The sequence below is a fragment of the Patagioenas fasciata genome, chromosome 1, assembly GCF_037038585.1.
Source record: "Patagioenas fasciata isolate bPatFas1 chromosome 1, bPatFas1.hap1, whole genome shotgun sequence".
NCBI classification, from domain to species: domain Eukaryota; kingdom Metazoa; phylum Chordata; class Aves; order Columbiformes; family Columbidae; genus Patagioenas; species Patagioenas fasciata.
Genome location: NC_092520.1, coordinates 1,133,693 through 1,161,578, shown reverse-complemented (window position 1 = coordinate 1,161,578; position 27,886 = coordinate 1,133,693). Strand labels below are relative to the sequence as shown.

The 27,886-nt window shown below is 51.3% G+C and overlaps 1 long non-coding RNA gene and 1 pseudogene across 1 annotated transcript; one reads left to right on the top strand and one right to left on the bottom strand.

Annotated features, from left to right (window-relative positions):
* Positions 1-326: 326 nt before the first annotated feature.
* Positions 327-14,567, bottom strand: LOC136099839 (uncharacterized; annotated as a pseudogene).
* On the top strand, positions 14,457-27,886 carry LOC139828461 (uncharacterized). Its single transcript, XR_011740097.1, has 3 exons — positions 14,457-14,593; positions 22,720-23,310; positions 27,117-27,886. It is a non-coding gene; the product is annotated as an uncharacterized lncRNA (long non-coding RNA).

Sequence of the window (27,886 nt, the reverse complement as noted above, 5' to 3'; positions counted from 1 at the left end):
ATGCTTCACTCGAGCCGTGGGCTGGGGCTTGGACCATCCAAACACATCAGTAACCCACATCTGTTTTTTGTGGGGGACAATCCCACTCTGGTCTGCTGTTTTGGAATTTAAAGTAGATAATTGGGCTCCTGTGTCTACCAGGAAAGTGACCGGGGTTTTGAAAAGGTCAAGAGGGAAAGTTACCAGCAGATCCCCCTGCTAGTTTTCCGTGAGCCGTCTAAATTATACCCATGGGCCGTCCCCCAGCTCACTTGCTGGTGCTGGTGTAAGAAGTTTCAAGACTGTGGAGTGAAACGAAGAAATAAACTTAAGAGCAGAGTCAATCATACTGTTAAGTGATATTCTTTATTTTATCAACACTGGGGATCAGCCTCCATAATTGCTCCAGTGCCTCGATGCTCTTGCATTGCTTATATTCACATCATTATTACATATGCATTGCAATTTTTGAAAATTTTGACATACATCTATACTAAGAGATAATTGATGATGTTAGTAATACTTGTTTACTTTCTTACTTACAATACATCTAATAATTATTAGTTAAATATAAACTAAACACTCTGCTTCTAAACAATGTATTACTTAATCTCCTGTCTCTAGCTTGTCATGCAAGAGAACCTAAGACTTGAAAAATATCCCTTTGTTTGGCAGGTAGTTAGAAAGCTTTCATCATGCCTATTGATTAACGATGGCTACATCCTTTGCAACTTAATGACAGTACCCATTAATTTGGTAGCTTCTCTTCAGGAGGGCTGGTAAATTCCTCTCTAGGGGTTGTGGGGCTGTTTTCCTTTCCCGGCTGCCTTTCATCCTCTTCCTTTGCAAAAGCATCGCACAGGCTGCCCTGCAAACTTTCTGGGATTTGGCTCTCATCAGCTAACGATTTCTCAGCTTGTCACTGCTTCAACCATTCTGCTTCCAATTCTGTCTGCAGTGAAATAATCAACTCTTGCAGAGATTTACTTTCCTGCTGCTCAGTTTGTCTTTCTGGGCAGCTATTAATGCAGCTCCCAAAACACCATAAACCACCCCCTTCCCCTTTCTGAGCTTAAATGTGTTTTCTTTTGCCAAGTCTCTTATACGTTCTGCTACAATGGCTGGGGACAACCAACGTCCTGAGGCCCAGCTGAATACTTTTGGGGTTGGGCAAGCTTTACAATCCTTTAGTAACTTCAACATCGGGGAGCAGTCAAGGTCTGGCTTATCCCAGGTTGCCTTGACCTCCTGCTAGAGATCATGGTTTCGGCCGCAAACCAGTTCTCTTTTCTTCAGCACTCTGGCTAATATCCCCTTGTAGGAAACCTCACTACAAATATGCTGGAGAGGTCCCAGCTTTCCAATCAAGCCAATTATCACAAGCCCATTTTTCTGAGTATCTGGCTCTTGGATTCAGCCCGTGCCTCTGCAACCAGCGATGTCACCCGCCCCTGCCATCCTGCCAACTACGCCACTTTGTCACAGAGCAGTGATTTAGGGTCCTGCTGGTCACAGAGTGGTGTTCAGATCACTTAAAGAAACAGAAATATAAGTTAATTCTAAGTAACTCATGCTATTAAAAATGTACTTATTTAAGCTAAATGATTAACATAAAATTTAAATTGGGTTCCTCTAATGATGTGTAAAACTTGTAAGTTGAGCTAAAGACTAATAATAGGATAGAAAAGGAAAGAGATAATGACAATGATGTAAGAATATACAAAACAAGCAAAACACAACACAATTGCTCACCACCCGCTGACCGATGCCCAGACTGTTCCGAAGCTGTGGTGCCCCCAGCAAACTCCCCTCAGTTTCTATACTGAGTGTGGTATCATATGGAACAGGCCTTTTGGCCACTTTAGGGCAGCTGTCCCAGCTGTGCCCCCTCCCAGCTGCCAGGGCACCAGAAGATGAAAAGTCCTGGACTGCTCAGCATCAAACAAAACATCCAAGTATTAGGAACATTCTTATAACTTTCATTCCAAAACACAGCACTAAACCAGCTACTCAAAAGAATATTAACTCTGTCCCAAATAAAACCAGGACATCCCCCCACAGCAGCCCCCAGCGCCCCACGGGCCCCTCAGCAGCAGATTCAGGGGGTGCTGGGCTGCGGAGGCGGCTGCAGGCTGGGGGTGCCGTGGGTGCGCTGGTGAGCCAGCATGAGCCTCTCCTTCCAAAACCGCTTCTCGCAGACACCGCACTGGAAGGGCTTGGCCTCTGCCGGCCCACCCTCAATGGGGAAGGACCCCTCTCTCCTGCCATCCACCCATCAGCACCCCCAGGAGGCTCCAGTGCACCCACTGCTGGCTCTGCAGGTGCTGCTCACAGCTGCGAGTCTTGCTACACTTGCCATGAAAGTAGGGTGTCTCTCCAGTGTGGATGCGCTTGTGGATGATGGGGGTCTCCTTGCCACTGAAGGTCTTGCTTCAGTCAGTGCAGGTGGAGGGCTTCTCCCCGGCGTGCACACACTGGTGGCTCACAAGGTGATCATTGTGAGTGAAGCTCTTGTTGCACTTGGTGCATGAGAAGGGCTTCTCCCCGGTGTGGATACGCTGGTGGTTCAGCAGGTGCTGCCTCCGGACAAAGCTCTTGCTGCAGTCGGTGCAGTCAAAGCGCTTCTCCCCACTGTGGATACGCTCATGGTTCACCAGCTGGATCTTCTGCCTGAAGCTCTTCCCACAGTGGCTGCAGGCGAAGGGCTTCTCACCACTGTGCAGACGCTGGTGGATCACCAGGCTCGACCTCTGGGCAAAGCTCCTGCCACAGACAGTGCAGGTGAAGGGCTTCTCCCCAGTGTGAATACGTTGGTGGCCGACTAGAGTCTTCTTCTCTGTGAAGGTCTTCCCGCAGTCGGTGCAGGCAAAAGGCTTCTCCCCACTGTGGATACGCTCATGGCTCTCCAGGTGGTACTTCCGCCTGAAGCGCTTCCCACAGTGGCTGCAGGCGAAGGGCTTCTCACCGCTGTGCGCACGCTTGTGGTTCATCAGGCTCGAACTGTGGGCAAAGCTCTTGCCACAGACAGTGCAGGTGAAGGGCTTCTCCCCGGTGTGAATGCGTTGGTGGCTGATTAGTCTCCTCTTCTCCGTGAAGGTCCTCCCGCAGTCGGTGCAGGCAAAAGGCTTCTCCCCACTGTGCAGACGCTGGTGGGTCAGCAGCTGACCCTTGCCGCTGAGGCTCTTGCCGCAGTCAGTGCAGGTGAAGCGCTTCTCCGTTTTGTGCACACGTTGGTGGCTCACAAGGCGACTCTCGTCAGTGAAGCTCTTGTTGCACTCGGTGCATGAGAAGGGCTTCTCCCCCGTGTGGATGTGCTGGTGGTTCAGCAGGTGCTGCCTATAGACAAAGCTCTTGCTGCAGCTGGTGCAGGCAAAGGGCTTTTTTTCACTGTGGATATACTTATGCCTCACCAGCTGGTACTTCTGCCTGAAGCTCTTCCCACAGTGGTTGCAGGCAAAGGGCTTCTCACCACTGTGCACACGCTGGTGGTTCAGCAGGTTTTGTCTGTGGGCAAACGTCTTGCCGCAATCCGTGCAGGTGAAGGGCTTCTCCCCGGTGTGGATGCGCTGGTGGCTGATGAGGGCTGTCTTCCGTGGGAACCTCTTGCTGCACTGGCCACAGGCAAAGGGCTTCTCACCACTGTGCACACGCTGGTGGCTCAGCAGGTTTGGACTGTGGGCAAAGCTCTTGCCGCAATCCGTGCAGGTGAAGGGCTTCTCCCCAGTGTGGATGCGCTCGTGGACGGTGAGGGCTCCCTTCCGTGCGAATCTCTTGCTGCAGTGGCCACAGGCAAAGCGCTTCTCTCCGCTGTGCACACACCGGTGCTTCAGCAGTTTCTGCTTGTAGATGAAGCTCTTGCCGCAGTCAGTGCAGTGGAAGCGACGCTCACGCTTGTGGCTCCGCACGTGGACATCCAGCGCAGACTGGCTCTGGAAGCTCTTGTTGCACTTGGGGCATGTGGAGGGGATCAGCTCCAGAGGCTGAGGATCTGTGAGATGGTGGATGAGGGGGGACCCCAGCTGGATCCCCCGGCTCCCACCTGGCTGGTCCCACACAGAGTCCCCGTGCTCCATCCCTGGGAGCGGGGTGGTGGGTGCTGGCAGCCCCACCAGGACCACCTCAGGCTCCCTCTGCACTGAAGGGCCAACAGCTATAGGGGAGGAGAGACCGGGGTCAGTGCTAGGGACAGGATGGGCATGCAGGACGCCTCGGTACCCCCTGGATAGCAGCATGGATATGTCACCCACCCACAAATCTTCCAGATGCACACAGCACCTGGGGTAAGGGGAGAGAGCTCCTCAAACACCACCCCCTACACAGTCCCCTGGTACCCACCTGGCACAGGGCTCTGGTGCCTCTGCTGCTCCCTGGGAGGCTCTGGCACGCACGGTGCCTCTTCTCGCTCCATCTTGCAGATGATCTCTGGTTTGTCGCTGGCCCAGCCTGTCCGGGGCACAGAGAGAAGCCCCCTCTCCCGCACTGCCGGGACAGCAGCACCGGCCCCGCACCCACAGCCCCAGCATCCCCCCCACCCCGCTCCTCTCTCCTGTCCCTGCCAGGCTGCGGCTTCAGCCCCCACATCCCTGCCCCTACAGCCTCCTCTCGCCTCGCCCCCGTCACCTCGGCCACTCTGCTGCAGACAGGACACCTGGGAACAGCTCAGAGCTGCGCCTGGGAGGTTTAGACTGGGTGTGAGGAAGCATTTCTGTACTGAGGGGGTGGTCAAACCCTGGAACAGGCTGCCTAGAGAGGAGGTCGTTGTAGGTCCCTTCCAACTCAAACAGTCCCTTTTAGGTGCTACAGCTAAGTCAAAGGGGTGAATTCCAGCTTGACCGCTGCCTGGTAGCAATGGAGAGAGTCCTCACCCAGCGAGGCGACCATCTCGTAGTTCTCCAGCATCACCTCCCGGTAGAGCTGCCGCTGAGAGCCCGACAGCTTTGCCCACTCCTCGGGGGAGAAGTAGAGCGCCACGTCCTCAAACGTCACCGACATCTGCAGCAAGAAGCACACCCGGCTCAGCACACCCCACCGCATGGTTGCTAAACACCTCTGCCGAAATCCTGCTGCTGCCGAGCAGGGCCTTGCTGGCACTGCGGGCTCCGGCATCCTGAGGGCAGCGCTGGGAGAGCTCGGAGCATTTTGTGCAAGGGAAGGGCGAGGGCAGAAGGGCGGCGCTGGCACAGCCAGGCGGCACAGCATGGTTACTGCAGCACTGGGGGCTCTGTGAGCAGGTCAGTGGGTTGGGGACACCCCACCAGCTGTGCCAGGAGAGGGGCAGGGCTGGCAGGCTTACAGGCAGGTTTCCCCTGCTCGTGCCAGATTAGGGACCCACTCCAGAGAGGTGGGGACTGTGCCCTGTCCCTCACCCCTGCCACAAGCCAGATCACCCACCAGGACCGGGCACAGCACCGTGACACAGGCCTGGCCCGAGGCCTGGCAGCAGGCACGCTCCTGCCTGCCCCTGCCCGTGGTGCGGCTCAGCGGGCAGGAACGGGAGCACCCTGCACCGCACCGGGTCTCAAACCACTTCTCTCCCACACCTCCTGTACCAACCGGACTCCCAACCCAGCGGGTCCCACGGGTGTTTTGCTGTAGCTGTACCACTGAACCAACCATGGCAATTGCAGCCCATGGTGTCCCCAGAGCTGGGGCCGTGCCTGACCCCCACCTTACCGCAGCAGCCTGGAGCCCGGCGCGTCGCTGCTCTCGGCGGGGAGATGGAGGCCCCTGCAGGTTTTGATCCGGGAAGAGGGAGGCGGGATGCTCCGGATTCCACACGAGGTGCCTGTCCCGTCACCAGCTGCACAGGAGCAGTGAGGACAGATGGTCCCTGCAAGCACAACATTTTCATGAAGAAATCAGGGGCACAAGTTCACTCACCTGCCCACAGCTGCCTTCCCTGCACCCCGAGCCTTCGCAGCTACTGGGAAAAAGACCGACCCAAAGAGCTACGCCCACTGACCCCGCCATCTTGCTGTAAAGGCAAAAAAGAGCCACGAGAAATAGGGGGTTTTGGAAGCTCCCGAGTACCCAAATCTTCCTCCGGTGCCCCACAAGGGCAGCAGGAAGATGCGCGGGGGTGTCCCGGGGGTCTGAGCACCCGGCCCGGCCCCAGCCCAGCCCTTCCCAGCGCCGGGGCCGCCAGGGCCGGATCCAGGGGGCCCGGGCGGCTGGGACACGGAGCAGCGTGTCCGCGTTGCACGGGGGCCACGGGGCGAGCCGGGGAAAGGCCGGAGCGCCGGGGGGAGCCGGGCCCTAAGGGGAGTCCGGGGGGGTCCGGCAGGGCTGGGGGGCGGCCGGCGGAGGGGAGAGCACGGGAGAGGCCGTCGGGGCCGGGGTCCCCTCCCGGGGCCGCCCGGCGGGGGATGCCCGCGGCCGGGGAGCGCCGGGACCCCGCGGGCCAGCAGCGCCCATCCCCGTGCCGCGGGCCCGCCACCCCTACCTGCGTCGGAGCCGCGCCGCCAGCCCTGCACCCCGAGCCTTCGCAGCTACTGGGAAAAGGATCGACCGAAGAGCTTCTTCCACCGAACCGTCCTCCTCGGGATAAAGGCAAAAAAGAGCCTCAAAAAGAGGAGTTTTGGAAGCTCCCGAGTTCCCAGACCTTCCCCTACCTGCGCCGAGGCCACGCTGCCAGCCCGGCACGGACAAAGGCGCCGCCGGGAGGGCCGCCCGCCGCCGGTGCAGCACGGGAGGTGTAGTCCTGCCGCTCCGCCCCGCTCGGCTCGGGGGGGCGGGCACCGGCAGCACCGCTGTGTCCTTGCGGCCCCTGGCCCTGCCCGCCAGCCCTGGCCACACGGGTGCCCTGGAAATGGAGTCCTGGGCTCGGGGGCACCGAGACACGGCGGGACACGCGAGTTCCGTGCACATTTGCACGTGTATTTATACTTTCCATGCACATTTGCACGTGTACTTTCCGTGCTCAATACGAGCACGTGTATAAATTCATCCTCGCAAAATGGTGAGTGTATTTTCCTCCTGTGCTTCCGCATAAGCACGTGTAATATTCCGTGCACATTTGCACGTGTATTTCTCCTTGCAGGATTGCGAGTGTACTATACATTTACCCTTGCAGAATCGCGAGTGTACACTTCCTCTACTCAATACAGGTACGTGTATCCCTTTAAAATAATCCCACACCGTGTTCAGGCAAGTGTGTACTCTTCCCGGGCTCAGGGGCGGCTCTGGTACTGTTTTTGGTGAAGCCATGTGTACGGACACTGTGGACCTCTTGTTGTATTAGTTGCTGCCCCTTAATAATTTTCCTCAACTGATATCCGAACCTGTATTTAAGTCACTTTTGGAGCGCTAAAACCCTGTTTCTCACCGGTTTAATAAAAGTTCTTTTGGACCCTCTTGTCCCTTAAACAAACCTCGGGGTGGCTCTGTGACAGATCCCCCAAGGGGTCACACAAAATATACAAACCCAATCTTTGAATTCCCGGGTAGGGCAGCGTTGCCCGGCGGAGCTGGCGTTGCTCCAGCAGCTGCAGGGCAGCACCCGGATGTCCTGGGCTGGACTCCACAGCAAACCGGAACTGGATTCAGGGATGCAGCGTCTGGAACCGGGCCTTGGATCGCAGGTACGACAGGCAGGGTCCTCTTCAGATTCCGGCCATGGTCGAAGAGATCGAGACCCTCGTGATCTCCGACTTTATACGGTGTATGATGTGTATGGGATGGAATACTTAGTTGATCAGTGTTGGTCACCTGTTCTGTCTGCCCCTCCTTGCAAATACTCTCACTTATGGGACATGCAAAATTCACCAGTAACCTTGCCTGCCATAGCAATCACTCTAAACCTGGATCTCTTCTGCATACCATTGCTACCGTTATCGGCTCCGGAGCAAACCGTGCCTGAAAAAACATGCAGTCTATGTAATAAAACTGCAGTTACTTAGAAGAACTGAGCTGAAAGGAGAATTCACTGAAAGAGAAACTGGCCTTTTTTTTTACCAAACCAGGACAATCCGGCCTGGCACTTTTTTCCACCCGGCGGCAGTGCCGAGCTCCTCGTCCCCAGGCTCCTGCCAACGCGAGCAGCGTGTCCTGGGCAGCGTGTGACACGCTTTGTGCTGCAGGAGCAGAACGGCGGGAGCTGTGCCTGCAGCTACAGGAGAGTGTAAGAAGAATAAGAGGTGAGACTGATGGGGGACACGAGTAACTGCCTTGGGGCACTGAAAGAAAAGACAGACAGTTATGCAGGGGGAGTGGGTGGGCAGTAGCAGGAAAGCCTTTCTCTCAACTGGGCAAACATCTAATTTTTAAATAAATTAGACAGATAAACTTTTGCAATTACACCTTATGTTTAAAAGTACCTGTAAAAGTACCTGTGTGAAGTACCTGAATATTATTTATCCTGGTCCTAAAGGGCATCTTGGTCTTTTGCTTTGGTGGTGCACCATACCGTCTTTGGTAGAACAATCTGAACCCCAAAATGTCCAGTAACAGAAAAATTGATGCCGAAGGAAGGCAGGTTAATGATAGATGGGAAAGCAAATGTGTGTTTGTGTTTCAAGGGGAAAAAACACCATGTCTTTAGTGTTATGAGACAGGGTTGGTGATAAAGGAGTCCAATGCACATCAGCTTTTGGAGACCTAACATGGAACTAAATATGCTAAATTTAGCCTTCAACAACAACAACAACAACTGGTGCAAGAATTGCAAGGCAGACTGCAATCGCAGCAGAAGATGATGACCAGAGCTGTGGCCAAAAATGATGTAGCAGTGGCCACAGAGGCGTGCAGTGATCTGGCTTTTTCATTCGCCGTTGATGAAAGCACAGACAACGCAGACACAGCGCATCTATCCGTTTGTATAAGAGCTGTCAAGGCAGACTTGTCTGTCACCGGGGGGCTCTTGGATGTAATGGCCATTCACAGGAAGACAACGGGGAAGGACATACTTGATGTGGTGGAGAAGAACATAAATAATCATAAATTACCCTGAGAACAGCTCCTGGGGCTAACGACTGATGCCAGACCTGCAACGTGTGGAGAAATAACAGCCTTGGTTGGACTAATGAAGGAGAAAATGCAAAAAAGGAACTGTGACACACCTCTGATAACGTATCGTTGCGTTATCCATCAAGAAGCTCTGATGGTGTGTGCACAAGTGCAGGCACGTCGCAGGAAGAGCCAGAGGCCACAAATGCACTTGCAAAGAGCAAGTTTTCTTTTAGTTCCCTCTCGCCCGGGGGATCTCCGAAGTAGCACCTGAGCTCCCCCGCAGAGGTAACACAAGCGGGGACGCAGGCGCTGCTCAGTTCAGCCCTGGGAGAAGATCCCTGGGCCTGCCGAGCTCGCCTGTATTTCAAGGTTCCAGGCAGGCGCAGCCTCCCGCTCTTTCTCACAACAAAGCAGGAATCTCAGCCATAGTGATAAGTTGTCGAGAGGTTCTCACAGGCCTATGTGAGGTTCTACTGTGGAGGTTCTGCTCGTCAGGCATACAAGCTCAGCAAAACAATTGGTGTGATGCATGTGCTTTTCTACAGACCGCTGCAAGTGACTTGAGCATATTTACATTTAGCCAAACTCCTCGCCATTCTTCTGCTATTTTCCCATAAAATGGACATCCAGACCGATCAATAAGGATCTTCCATGCCATCAGCATCATGCTTTGTATCTGGAGACTCGCGATCTGACGGCTGGTGACAGAGTCAGGATGGAGCTGGGGCAGAGCTGGGACAGACAGGGACAGAGACCCATTCTGGTTCTGCTCCGTTTCGGGGAGTTCTGTTTGGCAGTGTCATCAGTTCCGCCTTTTGCCATCCTGCCGTGTTGCAGCGGCCTCTGAGCCTTTCAGCCTTTTGTGAACGTTGATGTTCTGTAGCTGCTTTGCTTTCCTCAGGTAGGCACAAGGTTGTTGAATATGAGCAGAACTTGAGAACACACAGTTAGGGATTTCAGCAAATTTAGCTACTAACTAATGCAAAGCAGACAGTATACAAAAAATCACGGTGTCTTATACTTCTAAGTAATTCATTCCATTTGAAACATATTTCTTGAAGCTAAATGACTGATACAAAACCTAAATTGGGCTCATCCAGTGATCTGAGAAACTCCCGTGGGCTGAAATTAAGACAGTTTAATAGTACAGAAGAGGAAAAGAATAATGAGAACGCAAATGATGTAAGAATATACAAAACAAGTGATACACAACACAACTGCTCACCACACGTGGACTGATGCCCAGCCCGCCCCTGAGCTGTGGTGCCCCAGGCCCACTGCCCCCAGTTTCTGCACTGACCATCACATCAGATGGTAAGGAACAGCCCTTTGGCCACTTTGTTTCAGCTGTCCCGGCTGTGCCCCCTCCCAGCTGGCAGGGCACCAGAAGATGAAAAGTCTTGGACTGCTCAGCATCAAACAAAACATTTGTGTATTAGAAACGTTCTTGTCATTTTCATTCCAAAACACAGCATTATACCAGCTACTCAGAAAAACATTGACTCTGTCCCAAGCAAAACCAGGACATCCCCCCACAACCACCCCACAGCAGCCCTCAGACCCCACGGGCCCCTCAGCAGCAGATTCAGGGGGTGCCGGGCTGCGGAGGCGGCTGCAGGCTGGGGGTGCCATGGGTGCGCTGGTGAGCCAGCATGAGCCTCTCCTTCCAAAACCGCTTCTCGCAGACACCGCACTGGAAGGGCTTGGCCTCTGCCGGCCCCCCTGCTGGGGAAGGACCCTCCCTCTTCTGCTGGACACCCTCCAGCACAACCCCTGGGCCCTTGGGCACACACTGGTGTCTCGACAGGTTCCACTTCTGCTTGAAGGTCTTGCCGCACTTGCAACACTTGTAGGGCTCCTCTCCAGTGTGGATACGCTGGTGGTTGATGAGGCTCCACTTTACCCTGAAGCTCTTGTCACAGTGAGTGCAGGTGAAGGGCTTCTCCCCAGTGTGGATGCTCTGGTGCACAAGCAGGCTGCTCTTCTGGCTGAAGCTCTTACCACACTGGGTGCAGGTGAAGGGCTTCTCCCCAGTGTGAATGTGTTGGTGAACCAGCAGGTTGTTCTTCTGGCTGAAGCTCTTATCGCACTCAGTGCAGGTGAAGGGCTTCTCCCCAGTATGGATGCGCTGGTGGAAGACGAGGGTATCCTTTGACCGGAAGCTCTTGACACAGTTGTTGCATGTGAAGGGCTTCTCCCCAGTGTGGATGCGCTGGTGTATAATGAGTCTCTTCTTTGCCCTGAAGCTGTTGCCACAGTCAGAGCAGGCGAATGGCTTCTCCCCGGTGTGGACGCGCAGGTGGATGATGAAATACCTCTTGGTGCTGAAGCTCTTGCCACAGTCATTGCAGGTGAAGGGCTTCTCCCCAGTATGGCTGCGCTGGTGGAAGACGAGGGTATCTTTTGTCCTGAAGCTCTTGCCACAGTCAGTGCAGCTGAAGGGCTTCTTCCCGGTGTGGATGCTCTGGTGGATGATGAGGGTTGCCTTCACACTGAAGCTCTTGCCACAGTCGTTGCAGGTAAAGGGCTTCTCCCCGGTGTGGATGCGCTGGTGGATGATCAGGGTCTTCTTCTCCCTGAAGCTCTTGTCACAGTCAGTGCAGTTGAAGGGCTTCTCCCCAGTGTGGATGCTCTGGTGTCTAAGCAGGCTTGTCTTCCGGATAAAGTTCTTACCGCACTCGGTGCAGGTGAAGGGCTTCTCCCCGGTGTGGACACTCTGGTGCCTAAGCAGGCTTGTCTTTCGGCTAAAGCTCTTACCGCACTGGGTGCAGGTGAAGGGCTTCTCCCCGGTGTGGATGCGCTCGTGGATGATGAGGGCCTGCTTTACTATGAAGCTCTTGCCACAGTCAGTGCAGGTGAAGGGCTTCTCCCCAGTGTGAATGTGCTGGTGGATGATGAGATACCTCTTGGTGCTGAAGCTCTTGCCACAGTCGGTGCAGGTGAAGGGCTTCACCCCACTGTGAATGTGCTGGTGACTCAGCAGGTGCTGCCTCTGGACAAAGCTCCTGACGCCCTTGACCTCCCTCTGCGTCCCGGGGCCAACAGCTGCTGGGGAAGAGAAAACGGGGTCACTGCCACTGACATCATGGGCATGTTGGACACCTCCCCATGGAGAGCAGCAAGGGCACCCTGCCAGCCCCCCACCCTTGCAGTTGCATGGATCACCCGGCGTAAGGGGACAGTGCAACCTTGAACCCCCCCGACCCTGGGTACCCACCTGGCACAGGGCTCTGGTGCCTCTGCCGTTCCCAAGGGGGCTCTGGCACACATGGTGTCTCTTCTCGCTCCATCTTGCAGATGATCTCTGGTTTGTCGCTGGCCCAGCCTGTCCGGGGCACAGAGAGAAGCCCCCTCTCCCGCACTGCCGGGACAGCAGCACCGGCCCCGCACCCACAGCCCCAGCATCCCCCCCACCCCGCTCCTCTCTCCTGCCCCTGCCAGGCTGCGGCTTCAGCCCCCACATCCCTGCCCCTACAGCCTCCTCTCGCCTCGCCCCCGTCACCTCGGCCACTCTGCTGCACACAGGACACCTGGGAACAGCTCAGAGCTGCGCCTGGGAGGTTCAGACTGGGTGTGAGGAAGCATTTCTGTACTGAGGGGGTGGTCAAACCCTGGAACAGGCTGCCTGGACAGGCAGTGGATGCCCCAAGACTGTCCCTGTTTGAGAGGCTTTTGGACAACGCCCGTAACAACACGCTGCAGCTTGTGCTCAGCTCTGAAGTGGTCAGACAGTGGGACAAGATGAGCATTATAAGTCACTTCCATCTCAAATGGGCTATTCCATCCTATCCCGTTTTCTCTCAGGAACACTCTCCACAGGAGGCTGCCTGGCAGGGTCAAATCTGCAATTGCAGCCACCACGTCAACTCTTGGACAGCCCTTTCAATGCCTCCAGTTCACTTAAAGAGATGAATTCTGGTTTGACCCCAGCGCAACATTAGCAGAGAGAGTCCTCACCAAGCAAGGCGACCATCTCGTAGTTCCCCAGCATCACCTCCCGGTAGAGCTGCCGCTGACAGCCCGACAGCTTTGCCCACTCCTCGGGGGAGAAGTAGAGCGCCACGTCCTCAAACGTCACCGACATCTGCAGCAAGAAGCACACCCGGCTCAGCACACCCCACCGCATGGTTGTTAAACACCTCTGCCGAAATCCTGCCAATACTGGATAGGGCCCCACTGGCACTGGGGGAAATGCGAGAGCAGCGCTGGGAGAGCTCAGAGCATCCTGTGCAAGGGAAGGGCGAGGGCAGAGGGACAGTGTTGGCACAGCCATGTGACACAACAGGGTCACCGTAGCACTGGGGGCTCTCTCAGCAGGTCCCTGGGTTGGGAACACCCCACCAGCTGTGACAGAAGAGGGGCAGGGCTGGCAGGCTTACAGGCAGGTTTCCCCTGCTTGTGCCAATTAGGGACCCACGCCAGAGCAGTGGGGACTGTGCCATGTCCCCAAACCATCTTACAAACCAGATCACCCACCAGGACCAGGCACAGCACCATGAAACCCTGCCAGTGGTGTGGCTCAGCGGGCAGAACCGGGAGCACCCTGCATCGCACCGGGTCTCAAACCACTTCTCTCTCACATAACCTGTACCAACCAGACTCCCAACCCAGCTGGTCTCATGGGTGTTTTGCTGCAGCTGCTCCATGAAACCAACCACAGCAAGCTCAGCCCGCGGTGTCCCCAGAGCCGGGGCCGTGCCTGACCCCCACCTTGCCGCAGCAGCCTGGAGCCCGGCGCGTCGCTGCTCTCGGCGGGGAGATGGAGGCCCCTGCAGGTTTTGATCCAGAGGCAGCGAGGACAGATGGTCCCTGCAAGCACAACAATTTCAGTAAGAAATCAGGGGCACAAGTTCACTCACCTGCCCACAGCTGCCTTCCCTGCACCGCGAGTCTTCACAGCTACTGGGAAAAGGACTGACTTTGCCCACCGACCCGGCCATCTTGCAGTAAATGCAAGAAAGAGCCACGAGAAAAAGGGGGTTTTGGAAGCTCCCGAGTACCCAAATCTTCCTCCGGTGCCTCACAAGGGCAGCAGAAGATGAGCCGGGGAAAGGCCGGAGCGCCGGGGGGAGCCGGGCCCTAAGGGGAGTCCGGGGGGGTCCGGCAGGGCTGGGGGGCGGCCGGCGGAGGGGAGAGCACGGGAGAGGCCGTCGGGGCCGGGGTCCCCTCCCGGGGCCGCCCGCCGCCCCTACCTGCGCCGGGGCCGCGCCGCCAGCCCGGCACGGACAAAGGCGGCGCCGGGAGCCGCCGGCAGCGTCAGCCCGGGAGGGCCGCCCGCCGCCGGTGCAGCACGGGAGGTGTAGTCCTGCCGCTCCGCCCCGCTCGGCTCGGGGGGGCGGGCACCGGCAGCACCGCTGTGTCCTTGCGGCCCCTGGCCCTGCCCGCCAGCCCTGGCCACACGGGTCCCCTGGAAATGGAGTCCTGGGCTCGGGGGCACCGAGACACGGCGGGACGGCCGGGGTGGGGAGGACCGGCCGGGTGGCTGTTGGCAAACATTCCTTTGCCTTTTCTACTCGGACAGGCCCCATCTCCCCCTCGCAGGTCAGAGTCATCACTGTGTGTCCCATCATCGTGAAAGCCACAACCCTGGAGGCAGCACCAGCCTCCCCAAGTATCTTCCCCAGGCAGCAGGAGGAGTGGAGAAACCCACTTTGACCCTGGAGACGTGGTGAGTGCTGGGAGAGACCCCCATGGCCTGCCGCAGCCCCTCAGCCCCTGCCCTGCCCCTGTCCGCGCTGGGCAGCCCTGCCCGCCGGCCGAGCAGGGGGTGCTGCCTGTGGGTCCCGCCGGAGGGGCCGGGGTGCAGCGGGGTCTCTTCCTTCTCCTCCTGCACAGGGCCAGAGTGGAGGTGTCGTGCAGGGAACGCCGGTCCCCGTGGCCCCGCTGGCCTCCATGGGCTCCCTGGGCTCTCTGTCGGGGGCAGCTCTGGCTGGTACCACAATGGGTGTGCAGTGTCTGGGGACCTGGGTGGTGCTGAAGAAATGTTCTTGACCCTAGGTTTCCTGTAGCATAGTCTCGAATGTCTGCGCTTAAAAATAGTTGAATCACAAGATAAAACAAGAAATAAATTGAAATGTACATGAAAGAAACAGTCCGGACCGGGTGCCTCTCAAGGGGAGGGACCCTGAGACAAAAGTGGTTTGGCCTTTTAAGCGCTCATGATCTCTGTACCCGCTCTTCACGCGTCCTTCACGAGCCGTCCACGTGCCTTTTGCTGCTGTAATTGTAATTCTGAGGCTGTGGCTGCTTTTATTCTTTTTGGGCTCTCCTTCGCCATACTCCATGCAGCTTTTTCACAGTTCTTATTGTCAAGGCTTAAGATTGCGGGTGACAATCAAACCCTGGCAGATGTGTTGTTCACCTCCTCTCCCCGCCACTTCCCCCTTTTGCCCCTCCCTCTCCCCCCTTCCCACTCAGCACAGGCGATCGGGAGGGAAAGAAGGACAGAGAGAAGAGAGTTGGAAAAATTGAAGGTGTTTTGCTAATGCTACTAATAAGAATAGAGAAAATAATACAAAATATACAAAACCAATCTTGAAAGTCCCAGCAACTGCAGAGCCAGCACCCAAAGTCCTGGATTGGACTCTGCAGCCAACCGGAGCTGGATTCAGTCTCTCACTGGCCTCAGTTCACAGGGACAACTTGCAAGGTCCTCTCCTAATGTTGGCCATAAGCAGAAGGGAAAAGGGAAACAGGAAAAGGGAAAAGGGACGAGATCCTTGTGATCTCCCACTTTTATATGAAGTATTCACATGGATGGGATGTTATACACAGTTGGTCAGTTTCTTGGTCACCGGTTTCTCGTTGCCCCTCTCGCGAGATGTCCATCCGTGCTTATCAATAAGTTTGCATTCCATTGCTGGGTTTACCAAAACATGTATCTGGTTCTCCAGGAAAATGCAGCTAATATGAAGGCTTTAGCTGACAGGCAAAATTCACTAAAAGATAAACTTGTTTTTTAACAAAACCAGGACATTAGTAGTCTTTCTAGTGACTTTCTTACAACCGGCAACTGATGCTGATATGGGTTCACCATCACTTGATTCATTTCCAGAGTCTGAATGACTGTCCCAGTGATTGCTGTGGTTACAGCAGCAACAGTGCCCAGTGTGTGAGGAAGGGGAGGCTGCCTTGTCAGCCTTTGAGGCTGGAGAAGTAACGTTATCTGCAGCGACCTTGGCAGAGGAGCAATGCGGAGGAGCTGGAGCTTCAGCCTGTGAAGCCGCGGTTGGGGGGGCAGTGGCTGCAGCGGCAGCTTTCGCTGTTTTGCCTTTTCTCGAGCGGCTAGGAGTGCTTTTTGCTAAAGCTTCCGAAGACGCATCGCGAATCTCAGGGCTAAAAAGAGACGCAAACCTCCTATTGAACCTCATTTCTCTTAACAGTAACACAAGCTGACACACATTTGGCAAACCAGATAACACCATCACAGTTCTATCAAAGCTCCAAGGATATTCAAAGTTCTCTAAAACATTTGCAAACTGTCCTAGCGAAAAAACGAAAGTATGGTTAGTCAGCCTTTCTAAAGATTCGCTTGACCAATTAGCAAACACAGAGCCGTATTGCTCTTTAATCTCTCCTGGAGGCTTTTCAAGGTAAAGCAGAAACGATTAGAAATTCATTAGCGGCTGCGGTATAATGAAATAAACCAGTGCCAAACCACACAATATCATCGTGACCGCTGTTGTATGAAGGCTTTAGCTGACAGGCAAATTCACTAAAAGAGAAACTTGTTTTTTAACAAAACCAGGACACTTATCTAGATGGTTTGCAGGCTCTGCTGACAGTGTTTCCTCTGTATCCCCGGGTACTGCTCTTCAAGCCCCCCCCCCGCCCCCGTCACCAAGCAACCAGGTCAAGATATGTTCACAGTATTCAGCCTGGAATTCCAGGGAGCCTGGCTGCTCATGCTAAGTTTGGCTACTCATGCTAAAGTAGGTTGTTCAAACAAAAGAGTACAAATGATGTACAGCCGGCTGCTTAAATTTCAACAAGAATCCCCAATGATGATACCGACCGACCCAGAGTGAATGACACCTCTTATATGGGGCCTCCCAGACTCCCTCAAAGCTATTGGCATTCTGTTGCAAGGAAAAATACAGGCGATGTCCCAGAGTGAAAGGGCTGTCGCCACATTAGAAGGAACTGTGACCCTAATTGCAGATCCCCTGAAAAGAAAGTTTGGACGTGGGGAGCGGTCACTCAAGACCTATTTCATTATGGATGAAAATATGGCCCTGTGACCATTCCATCTAACAAAACAGATTCAAGAGGTTTCAGACACACAGAACCAAAACCTTCCTCACACGCAATTAGCTGTAAAAGAATGACATTTGTGCCTCCACCAGGTGGAAGGGATACGGGACACAGGTGTAATAGTCTGAGGACTGTCATGTGGAGGAAAGGTATCCCCTGAGACTTGGGTTAATGTCAATAACGCTCCTGGTAGATACTGGAGCTTACATTCCGGCTTTCAAAATGGAGGATGTGGTACAGGGACGCATAACTTTGTCCAAGTGGCGCACGTTTATTGCAGATGCTTTTGGTATCGTCCAAGCTCAGACAATGGCCACCGTCAGCCTGCAACTGCCCGGGGAGGGTACAACCACACCGGTGACCATGGTCATGGGATCATTGCCATTTAACCTTCTGGGGGCTGATGTTCTGAAAGGTGAAGTGTGGACTCATGATAAGGGATGGAATGGGATGTTTGCTGCCCCACCTATTAATATGCAGCTGTTACACGCTGCTCCTTTGCTTCCTTCCTCACAGTCAACAAATGTTAGTTCTTCTCTGCTATGCCTCGGGCACAAGAATGGATAACTCCGGTGTTGGAGGAATTAAAAGGACAGAGGATTGTGGTGCCAACCCATTCTCCTTTTAACGCCCCAGTATGGCCTGTTTGTAAGCCAAAAGGGAAATGGAGATCAACCATAGACTATTGCAGGCTTCATGCTAATCCAGACCTATTAACAGGGGCTGTACCCAACATTGCTGAGCTTATAGCATCTGTCCAGGAACAAGCTCACCCTATGAGGGCAAGCATTGATGTTAAAGACATGGTTTTAGTGCTTGAGACTGCGAACCACCAAGCTCTTCTCCCAATCCACCCTTCTGACTCGATCCAAAGCGCACCATACACAACCAACCAGTAGCGCTCAGAGCTCCTGTTAGGGTAACAAACTCTGTGTTAACTGGGACACCACCCCTTGACGAGGTGGCACAAACAGGCTCTGTGCAAAAATTGTATGCTCAAATTGAACATTGTTGTCATCTTTTCAGTGTCTCTGAGGGTGCAGCCGAGACCCTGGGTATTGAGGAGGATAGTGCCTTGAAAAATGAAGATGACACTACCACAGAATCACAGAATCCCAGAATGTCAGGGATTGGAAGGGACCTCAAAATCTCATCCAGTGCAATCCCCCTGGAGCAGGAACACCCAGCTGAGGTTCCACAGGAAGGGGTCCAGGCGGGTTTGAATGTCTGCAGAGAAGGAGACTCCACAGCCTCCCTGGGCAGCCTGGGCCAGTGCTCTGTTACCCTCACTGAGAAGAAGTTTCTTCTCAAATTTAAGTGGAACCTCTTGTGTTCCAGTTTGAACCCATTACCCCTTGTCCTACCATCAGTTGTCACCAAGAAGAGCCTGGCTCCATCCTCGTGGCACTCACCCTTTATATATTTATAAACATTAATGAGGTCACCCCTCAGTCTCCTCTTGTCCCGCTCCAGAGCCCCAGCTCCCTCAGCCTTTCCTCACACGGGAGATGCTCCACTCCCTTCAGCATCTTGGTGGCTGCGCTGGACTCTCTGCAGCAGTTCCCTGTCCTTCTGGAGCTGAGGGGCCACAACTGGACACAAGATTCCAGGGGTGGTCTCCCCAGGGCAGAGCAGAGGGGCAGGAGAACCTCTCTGACCTACTGACCACCCCCTTCTAACCCACCCCAGGTCCCATTGGCCTTCCTGGCCACAAGGGCCCAGTGCTGGCTCATGCTCACCCTGCTGTCCCCAGGACCCCCAGCTCCCTTTCCCCTACACTGCTCTCCAACAGCTCCTTCCCCAACTTACACTGGAACCTGGGGTTGTTCCTGCCCAGATCCCAGACTCTACACTTGCCCTTGTTCTAGTTCATTCCATTTCTCCCCGCCCAACTCTCCAGCCTGTCCAGGTCTCTGATGGCAGCACAGCTTCCAGTGTCACCACTCCTCCCAGCTTGGTGTCCCCAGCAAACTTGCTGACAGTCACTCTGTTCCCTCATCCAAGTCATTGATGAATATATTGAATAATCCCGGCCCCAGCACTGCCCCCTGAGGCACTGCACTGGATCCAGGCCTCAACTGGACTCTGCCCCATTGCCCACGACTCTCTGGTTCTTCCCTTCAGCCAGTTCCCAGTCACCTCACTGCCCGCTCATCCAGACCGCACTCCTCAGTTCAGCTGTGAGGATGCTGTGGGACACGGTGTCAAATGCTTTACTGTCAACTGCTTTACTATCTCCCCTGTAGCGCAGGTCACCTCCCCGTTTTCAGAGGAATTACAAAATGTTTGTGTCACTGATGCCTCTGTCAAATGAGAGGGCAAAATATGGAAATACAAATAAAAAGAATGAAAAATAATCAGAGTGGGAGGGTAGCGCCCAGGTGGAGGAGTTGATAGCAGCTTGGAATGTTTTCAAACATGAGGCGCAATCTCTTTCTCCAGTCTGCATCTCTGCTGATTCTTTTACTGTCTTTAAGGGGTGCACTGAATGGCTCCTGTTCTGGGAGCAAAATGGGAGGGAGGTCAATCGGGTACCTGTATGGCAGAGAGAAAAATGGCAAGAAATATTAACCTTTGGGAAAGAGGGAAATTTTGCAGTGGCTTGGGTCACTTCCCATCAGAAGAATGAGACTCCTGCCAGCCGATGGAACAGCAAAGCAGATGAGTCGGCCAGACTTGCTCCCCTATGGAACGACCCTGAGTCAGAAGATTGGGAAAGGTTATTAGAATGATTAGACCCCAAAAGGGGACACACTGGGGCTAAAGATCTTTACTGAGAAGCCCAAGCCAGAGGCTGGCTGGTTACTGGAGAGAGCTGCCGCACCTGCATCTCTGCCTGGGAGCAGTGCCGGCACCCTTTAGAAGAGCCCCCCTACCTTTGAGACAGAGCAAGGGGGCTCGGGGAGGCCTGGCAAATAAATTATATGGGTCCTTTTAGAAAATAAGTGGGAAAACACTACATCTTAGTGGGAGTACAGATAGTATGGGGTCTAGTTCAAAACGAAACGTTTTCATGAGCTATGGGGGGAAAGAAGGTAAAAGCCTTAAAAATGTGGTTTAGTTTTGTTTGCAAAGCACAATCAATTCAGTCAGATAATGGCTCCCATTTTACAGCCAAGGTAGTCCAGGGCTGGGCTGTGAAAGGGGGAATTACGTGGGTTTTCCATACACCCTGTTTGTGGGAAAGCAAGATGTGCAGTTCCAGCCTCCTGGATGATAAAGGAAGATCAATACTAACATGACCATCTGGACGGTCAAAGAAATAATACTAACATAATTAGATCATAGCAAAATATTAAGGGCCTTGGACAGATTATGTGGAAGTACATTTCTCATAGTTGTAAACAGTTATAGCCCAGACTCGTGAGAATGGTATCTCAGGTCGGATAACCGCCCCTAAGTGCATGGGATGTGTGAATGTCCTTGGGCCTGGTCTGTGAATGAGTGAGAACGTAGTTGAAACAAGCATAACATGAGTGTGGTGCGTTTTTAATAACAATTATTGGAAAAATAGCTTATGTAACATCTTAGTCCAGGCCCGTGTCTGTAAATCCTATAAATTGTCAATGACAAACAAAGAGGAAATTGATATTGGGAGGTGGTTTAAAACATAGGAAAGCACTTGGAAATATGAGGAAGGAAGATCTTGTGAAATATTATGCTCAATGGTGGCTGCTGTGTGAGTTAGATGAACGTGAAAAGTGGCCGGAGGATAGAACTTTGAAGTATAACACTGGCTGAGCTGTGAGCGGCCCAAAGGTGCAATGCAAAAATCGAAATATTGTCTTGAATTAGTGTAACTGTGATCCATCTGCATGTTTGAACTTGGTGTTTGGTTTGCATATCTGAGCTCAGTATTTTAGTTTGCATATCCATATATATTTGGTACCAAAAGAATTTTGTGTGGGACGATAAACAGAAATTGGGAACCAGTTCCGCTACCAAAATACCACCTTGATCCCCGTTAGGATGCATCCTTACACGTTAGAGTAACTTTTGGGGAAATATTCTGATACACGAAACCTTGAAACGACACTGTGCTCCAATGTGGCTTAAATGTGGAATTCTGGGATTTAGTGCTATATTGCAATTAAGGTTGTTCTGCAGAACTTTGGAAAAAATGGGGTGAAGTATGGTACTGTAAGTTAATTTGCTAAATTTGAGACCAGAAAAGAATTTAAATTGTTAAACTCTGTTTCGCATTGAAAAAAACAAGCAAACAAACAAACAAAAACACACGCACACAGACAAAAAACCACCAAAAAACAGAAACAAAACAAACCCTAAATGCTATGATGGACATGAAATTGGTATTGTATGAGGTTGTATTTAAAAGTTGCTAGAATATGAACTGATTTGGATCTAGGAAAATGGAATAATGGTTTGATGTTTAATATGCTGGTTTTCAACATCTGTAAATTTTGAAAGGTAAATGAAGCTAAGGAACGTAACTATTGCTGAGCTACTTGGAAATGCATATAAAGCGTATTATGGTTGGAATGAAATGGGCGAACAAAAAAGCAAAATATCCCAGGCCTGTGTTGCACAGTTTGAATATAAATTTCAGGCCTGTGTCAAGCTGCAAGATAAACTCAGCTCATTGTAACCGAGGAGTTTGCCAGAGCCTCCTACTCCATACCAGCAATTCCGCCGCCTGCATGGCCTTCGTTACATCTGAACTGCAGCAAGAAGAGAAAGAAAAAGCAATGGAAAAACATTGTTGCCTGCTGCTAAGTGGAGAAAGGGGCTTTATTCCCCCTGGTCTGTCTTTTCTTTCCTGTAGTGTTGTCATCCATCCTTGTTGTGGCGCTGCGTTGCTTCTCAGCTTTAAATCGGGGGTTGTTGATGCTGTTTCTTTTTGCTTCCATCTTGTTTCTTGGGTTCTGGCACATGTGGGGAGAGAGCTCATCATTTCACCTCCTTGCTGGGGTCGGTCCTGTCACACTGGTCAGCTTTGGGGGGTCAGAGTGCTCAGTGCTTCTCTGGGTCAGACTGGTAGTAGTTTGGGTGTGGAGTGGAGCCAGGTTGGTTTGACGTGTAGTTCGAACTGATTTGTTTTCATGTTGGGCTGGAGGTCTTGCCATCTCAGATAGGGGCGAGGGGGAGGTTTTATTCCCCCCCGCTCCCCTCCCAGCACTGTTACTGCTAGAGAACTGTAATACTGCATGAGGGAGTCTGAGGGTGAAATTTAAAGGCATCGCCAGTGAATCCATAGTTCTAATGAAACTGGGAAATTAAAGCAAACAAGGTCTCATTACAAGCTCACCATCCCTTGCAGTTAACCCTCACGGACTCTCAGCTAATGACTTTTGGCAGTCTGTTGTTACACATGTTTCATCTTTTGGCCATTTGAAATATGTACGTGTTTCCATAGATACTTTTTCAGGCAAATTTTTTGAATCGTGCTATGCCTCCCTCCTCTCTCACAGCAGTGGAAAAACACTTCCCTTTCAATGCATTTGTTTTCCTTATTAGGATAACTGACCAACTCTCTCCAATATTTGTAATTTATGTGATTTATATTATTCTGTTCTATTGCAGGTTGATTTGCAACAAGAAAATGACCCATAAGGTATGATGATCCACAGTGGGCATTCAAACTCACCAACAGAATGCCCCCTTTTGACTTTGGAGGCAAGAGGTGACTGCACCACCACTCCCAAGTAGTTTGTCAGATGACTGTGGTCACAGGGTGGATTGTGAGGCAGTTACACATGCCCCTGAAATCTGGAGCTTTCAATGAGGAGGTTGACGGCTCTTTAGCACCTTCTGTGCCCCACTGTGCCTGTCCCCACATACATACACCTAGAATGGTACCAAGGTGTTGTCAATAAGCTTCACCTCTACCAACTGATGGGTTGGGAGGGGTGGGACCCTCGGTCAATTGACAGGGTCCTTAACAAAGGAGGTGCCCAGACTAGCTGAGAAGCTTCTGGACTATGTTGTAATGCCCACAGCCACATCTGGCCAAACAATGAAACGGGGTTCCCGCCGAAGACACCCTTGGAGTGATCTGCTCGGAGCTGCGGGTCTGTATACTGGAGTCCTTTCCTTAGACAGGAACACCATCTAAGGAAACTTCCTGGGATTAATGACACCTCACTTCTTCATCTGAGTGAGTGACTATTTCTTGTGAGTACCCTGAAGTCAAAGGCTTTTGTTTTCCAAAGTTTTGTTTCTTGTGAGTGACTACATGCACATTGTGGATCCTCAATATTCTTATGGTATTGTATTTAAATAATCTTCTTAGCTGATACCTGAACCTGTATTTTCTGTTATGAGAGTGCTGAATATGTGTAATAGCATTGAAATTGAATTATAGTGTTTATGAGTGATACGAAGTCAAATAACAGTCTTAGCGAATGTGCAAGGCCTGATTTAGGATTTAGCCAGTACCCTGCAAAATAATTACATAGTTTGTAAGAATTAGGACTGAAGGCAAAATGGCTAACATTATCTAATAGCATAAAGTGTTTGTGTGATGTTTCTTCTTATAGTCCTCCCAATCACAGAATGCTAGGGATTGGAAGGGATCTTGAAAGGTCATCTAGTCCAATCTCCCTGCCGGAGCAGGAACACCCAGCTGAGGTTCCACAGGAAGGGGTCCAGGCGGGTTTGAATGTCTGCAGAGAAGGAGACTCCACAACCTCCCTGGGCAGCCTGTTCCAGTGCTCTGTTACCCTCACTGAGAAGAAGTTTCTTCTCAAGTTTAAGTGTAACCTCTTATGTTCCAGTTTAAATCCATTACCCCTTGTCCTACCCAACCAATGGGGAACAGGGGAGGGAAATTGCAGCCGGGATTTGGGGGAAATATAAGCAGGGGCTTTTTGCCCTATTCAGTGTGCCTACCTTTAGGTATAACACCCGGTCTTGCAAAATTGTTATTAAAATATGCTTTGCCAAGAGATCCTGCCTGTGCCTATTATATTTGCAAAAGAATTGTTTCCTACACTTCCATTTCTAGCAAAAAACCTCGATGTCACGACCTCCTACTTTACCAATTATATGCCCTTTTACGATTTAAACGAGTTTCCCCACATAAAAAAAACAAAACACAAAAAACAAAAAAAAACAAAAAAAAAAAAACAAAAAAACAAAAAACACCACCACCAAAAACATTTTCAGCCCCTCTGATTCTCCAAAGTGTATTGAGTTTTCTTCCTTTAGTCACTTTTAACAGTTGCCACCCTAAGGGGTAAATATCTCAGATTTCACAACAATAGCATTCCATTGTCTCTCGTTCTCTCACTTTTATCACCTTTAGACTTTGGTCTAAATCCTCCCTGTTTTTTTTCCCTTCCAATCTTTATCTTTCACTTGCAAATTCCTAGCTGCTGCTAACAAATCAATCTGCTTCATCGTTTTGCTTCTCTTTACAACTATCATACACAAACACGACCACACTCAGAATTTTTGCAATTTCTTCCTGCCACCTTGGCACACGCTCTCTGAAATACTTCCCTAGATCCACAAACACACTTGCTATCAGTTCATTACAAACCCTTCCAAAAATCTTTCTTGGTCGGCGTCTGTTCCTGTGCTTCAGTTCCATTTACTCTTATCTCCTCAAAGACCAAAAGCTCTTATCAGATTTTTAACCTCTACTTGGCAATTATCTCCATTTGGTTGATTATTATAATCTCAATTAGAATCAGCTGGCGGCCCAGCAGTCCAGTTTCCCCCTGTCTGTAGGGTTAATTCCACATTCATTTAAATGATCTTTCTGGACAGAGCAGCTCTCTCAATAACAGGTTAACATCGTCTCAGGATGGATTATAAACCCCGCCCCCCCCAAAAAAAAAAAAATAGAAAATTAGAAAATAATGATGCACATCGATCCCCGTCTTCCCTTAACTTAAGAGTTCGATTTCCTCACATAATCGAATCCCCAGGTGCCAGGGGTGATGGTGCATCCATGTAACACTGGAGGGCATTCACAGGTACATCCCCCCACTCACGCTTCTTCCCCTAGACACACAGACACACACACACACACCCACACACACACACACACATCTGCTGCTGGCTGCGCTGCAAAATCACTTAAGCAATCCCAGGGTAAAGCCCAGCAAAAGCGGTGAGGACAGCAAAGACAGCTGGGGAGGGGATCAATGGGTGATACAGAGAGCAGAGCGCAGGGTGTTGCAGAGACCAGCTCTGCAAGTGCCCCAGGTAAATTGCTCACAGCTGTAGCTAAAATTCTCTCTCGAGGTTCCTATACTTGTTTTCAAACGTCCTCTTTATGGTGGTCATATTCCCAGTCATTCTATACATACCAGTAATTCATTTGTCCAGGACATCTGTTTTCTAGGTGATTTTTAGTTACAATTTGCCAGTCTTCCCAATATAAGGTCATTGCATGCTTTTCTTGACAACCTTGCTGTTCCATAAATATTTTCCCAATTTTGCAATACCTCGGCCAAGGGCGTCCCCTTCTCTATGCCGAGTTTTATTTCCCATCCCGTTGAGTTCACGAGGTTCAGAAAGGACCCCCTTGCTTTCCAGACTCTTTCAGAGAGGAGTTTAGGCGTGGCTGGATCCAGTCCCAGTCTCAGACTTGGGCAATGGTTTATGTCTAAAGGATATTTTCCCATTCTCAAGAGAGACTTGAACCCCCTCTTGAGTGCACTTTACACTGATCAGGCCACACACTTTGCACTCATAAACATGCTGCAGCAAGGGAGGAACTGGAACCCACCCTGGTATGGAGGAAGATTTAAATCCCTTACAGTTTTGTTATGTACCAATTTAGATCCTGGCATAGCCAGTCTTCATCAGATGCGTATTGTGGCCAGAATACCTTCCGCTCTCTTATGGGCTCTTTTGTCCAGACAAAACACCATACTTTATCATTTTTTATTCATCCTTCCGTTTTTGTACATGGCACATTTCCCCAGTAGCTTAACACCCTCCCTAAAGTACTGTACGGTGGAATGTTATCATTTTTCCTTTACATTTCCCATTCTGAGTCCCGAGGCTTCTCCTTCCGTCTCACCTCCCCTCTCAGATTGCCCCCGACCACCAAGTCTACTTTCTTACCTTGGTCTGTGCACAGAATTCTCTGGTCGTTTGTATTGTGCCTACCACATTTTCCTTTCCCCTTTCCCCTATGGTTTGCAGGGATCCGCTGTTTCCAATACAGCCTCAGGATTTCTGTCGGTGTCTCCTGAAGTCCCCACTGATGATCCACAGGACCGTTGAAATCAATGGGGTGCCCTTTCCTGTCCTTCGGCGATAGGGACCCCCGAGATGACGATGTCTCTCCTGGTTGAGCCCCCAGATCTGTAGGAAACAATTCTTTTGCAAATATAATAGGCCCAGACAGCATATTTTAATAATGATTTTGCAAGACTGGGTGTTCTACATAAAGACAGGCACAGCTAATAGGGCAAAAAGCTCCTGCTTGTATTGCCCCAAAATCCCAGCCACAATTTCCCTCCCCTGTTCCCCGCTGGCTGCAAACTTCAGGGTTTACCAACTATCCGGACGCTTGCCTCAATTTACATACCATACCCTTCCCCCTAAATTAAATTGTAAATACAGGTATCAATATATATTCCGGGAAAAGACTGTATTTTACATTAAGGATTCATAGTCCTATGTCTCTCAGTCCTCCCACTTAAATTAACTTGTAAATACAGGCATTAGTATGTATACAGGTATCAGTATATATTCCGGGAAGAGACTGTGTTTTACATTTTGGATTCGTGGTCCGATGTCTCTCGGTCCTTCCTCCCTGCTGGGGTCAGGCGCCAGGTCCTCAGTTATCTAAAAACAACAGATCCTTACAATTTTCCTCCTCTTCTTTTTACTTTTGTTGGTTTTGCATTATCTTATGATACAGTCTAGTAGGTGGCTTAAAGCTGGGACAACGTAATTTCACATTTTTCTCCGGGAGTTATACATCGAGCATTGCTTCTTTCTTCTTGTTCTTTTAGCAGTATCATTTTATCGGAGCACGGCAGTGGCCCTGAAGGCAGTTGCTTGGATAGAGCTGTCTCAATAAGACGTTGAACGAGTCCTCGGACACACGGAATGATGCAGCATGCTGTAGAAATTAGTGCTCCTGCTACTACGATTAAAGAAGTAAAGATAGATACTATCATTTCTTTCCATTTTCCAAACAAGGATTCTAACCATCCCGTGAGTGAACTATCTGTTCCTGAATTCTCAGCCAATTCTTCTGCTAAAGTCGTAGAGTCCTTGCAATGCTCTGGTTATAGTGCCGTCGGGGGCAGTATTGCTTGGGATAAAGGTACAACACCTATCTCCTAACATTACACATGCACCACCTCTGTCTGCCAGCATCATATCTAGGACCATCCTATTTTCCCATGTCATTCTACTAGTAGCATCTAATTCTTCAGCGATTCCTTCAACTGCTTGTTTAGTATAATTTATAAATTATTCTTGGTTATAATAAATATAATTTATCCAGTCAACATTCGTGTTTATAGTTACCCACCAAAACAAAAAGGACTCAAAACCTGCAGCTACTTGATTTCTTGCTTTCTGTTTACTGGGGACCACTCTGGGGAGCCCAAATGAATTGAGGTAAACTCTGTCGTCAAAGGAAAACCCCAAGCTTTTTCAGTTGCTCTGATTAATCACCGTGTTTAAATGCCAGGGTAGAAGGCATTGCCAATGAAACAATGTCACAGGTATCTTCCCAGTGGGGAGTAAAATGGAGTGAAGTGTCGTCTTCCTG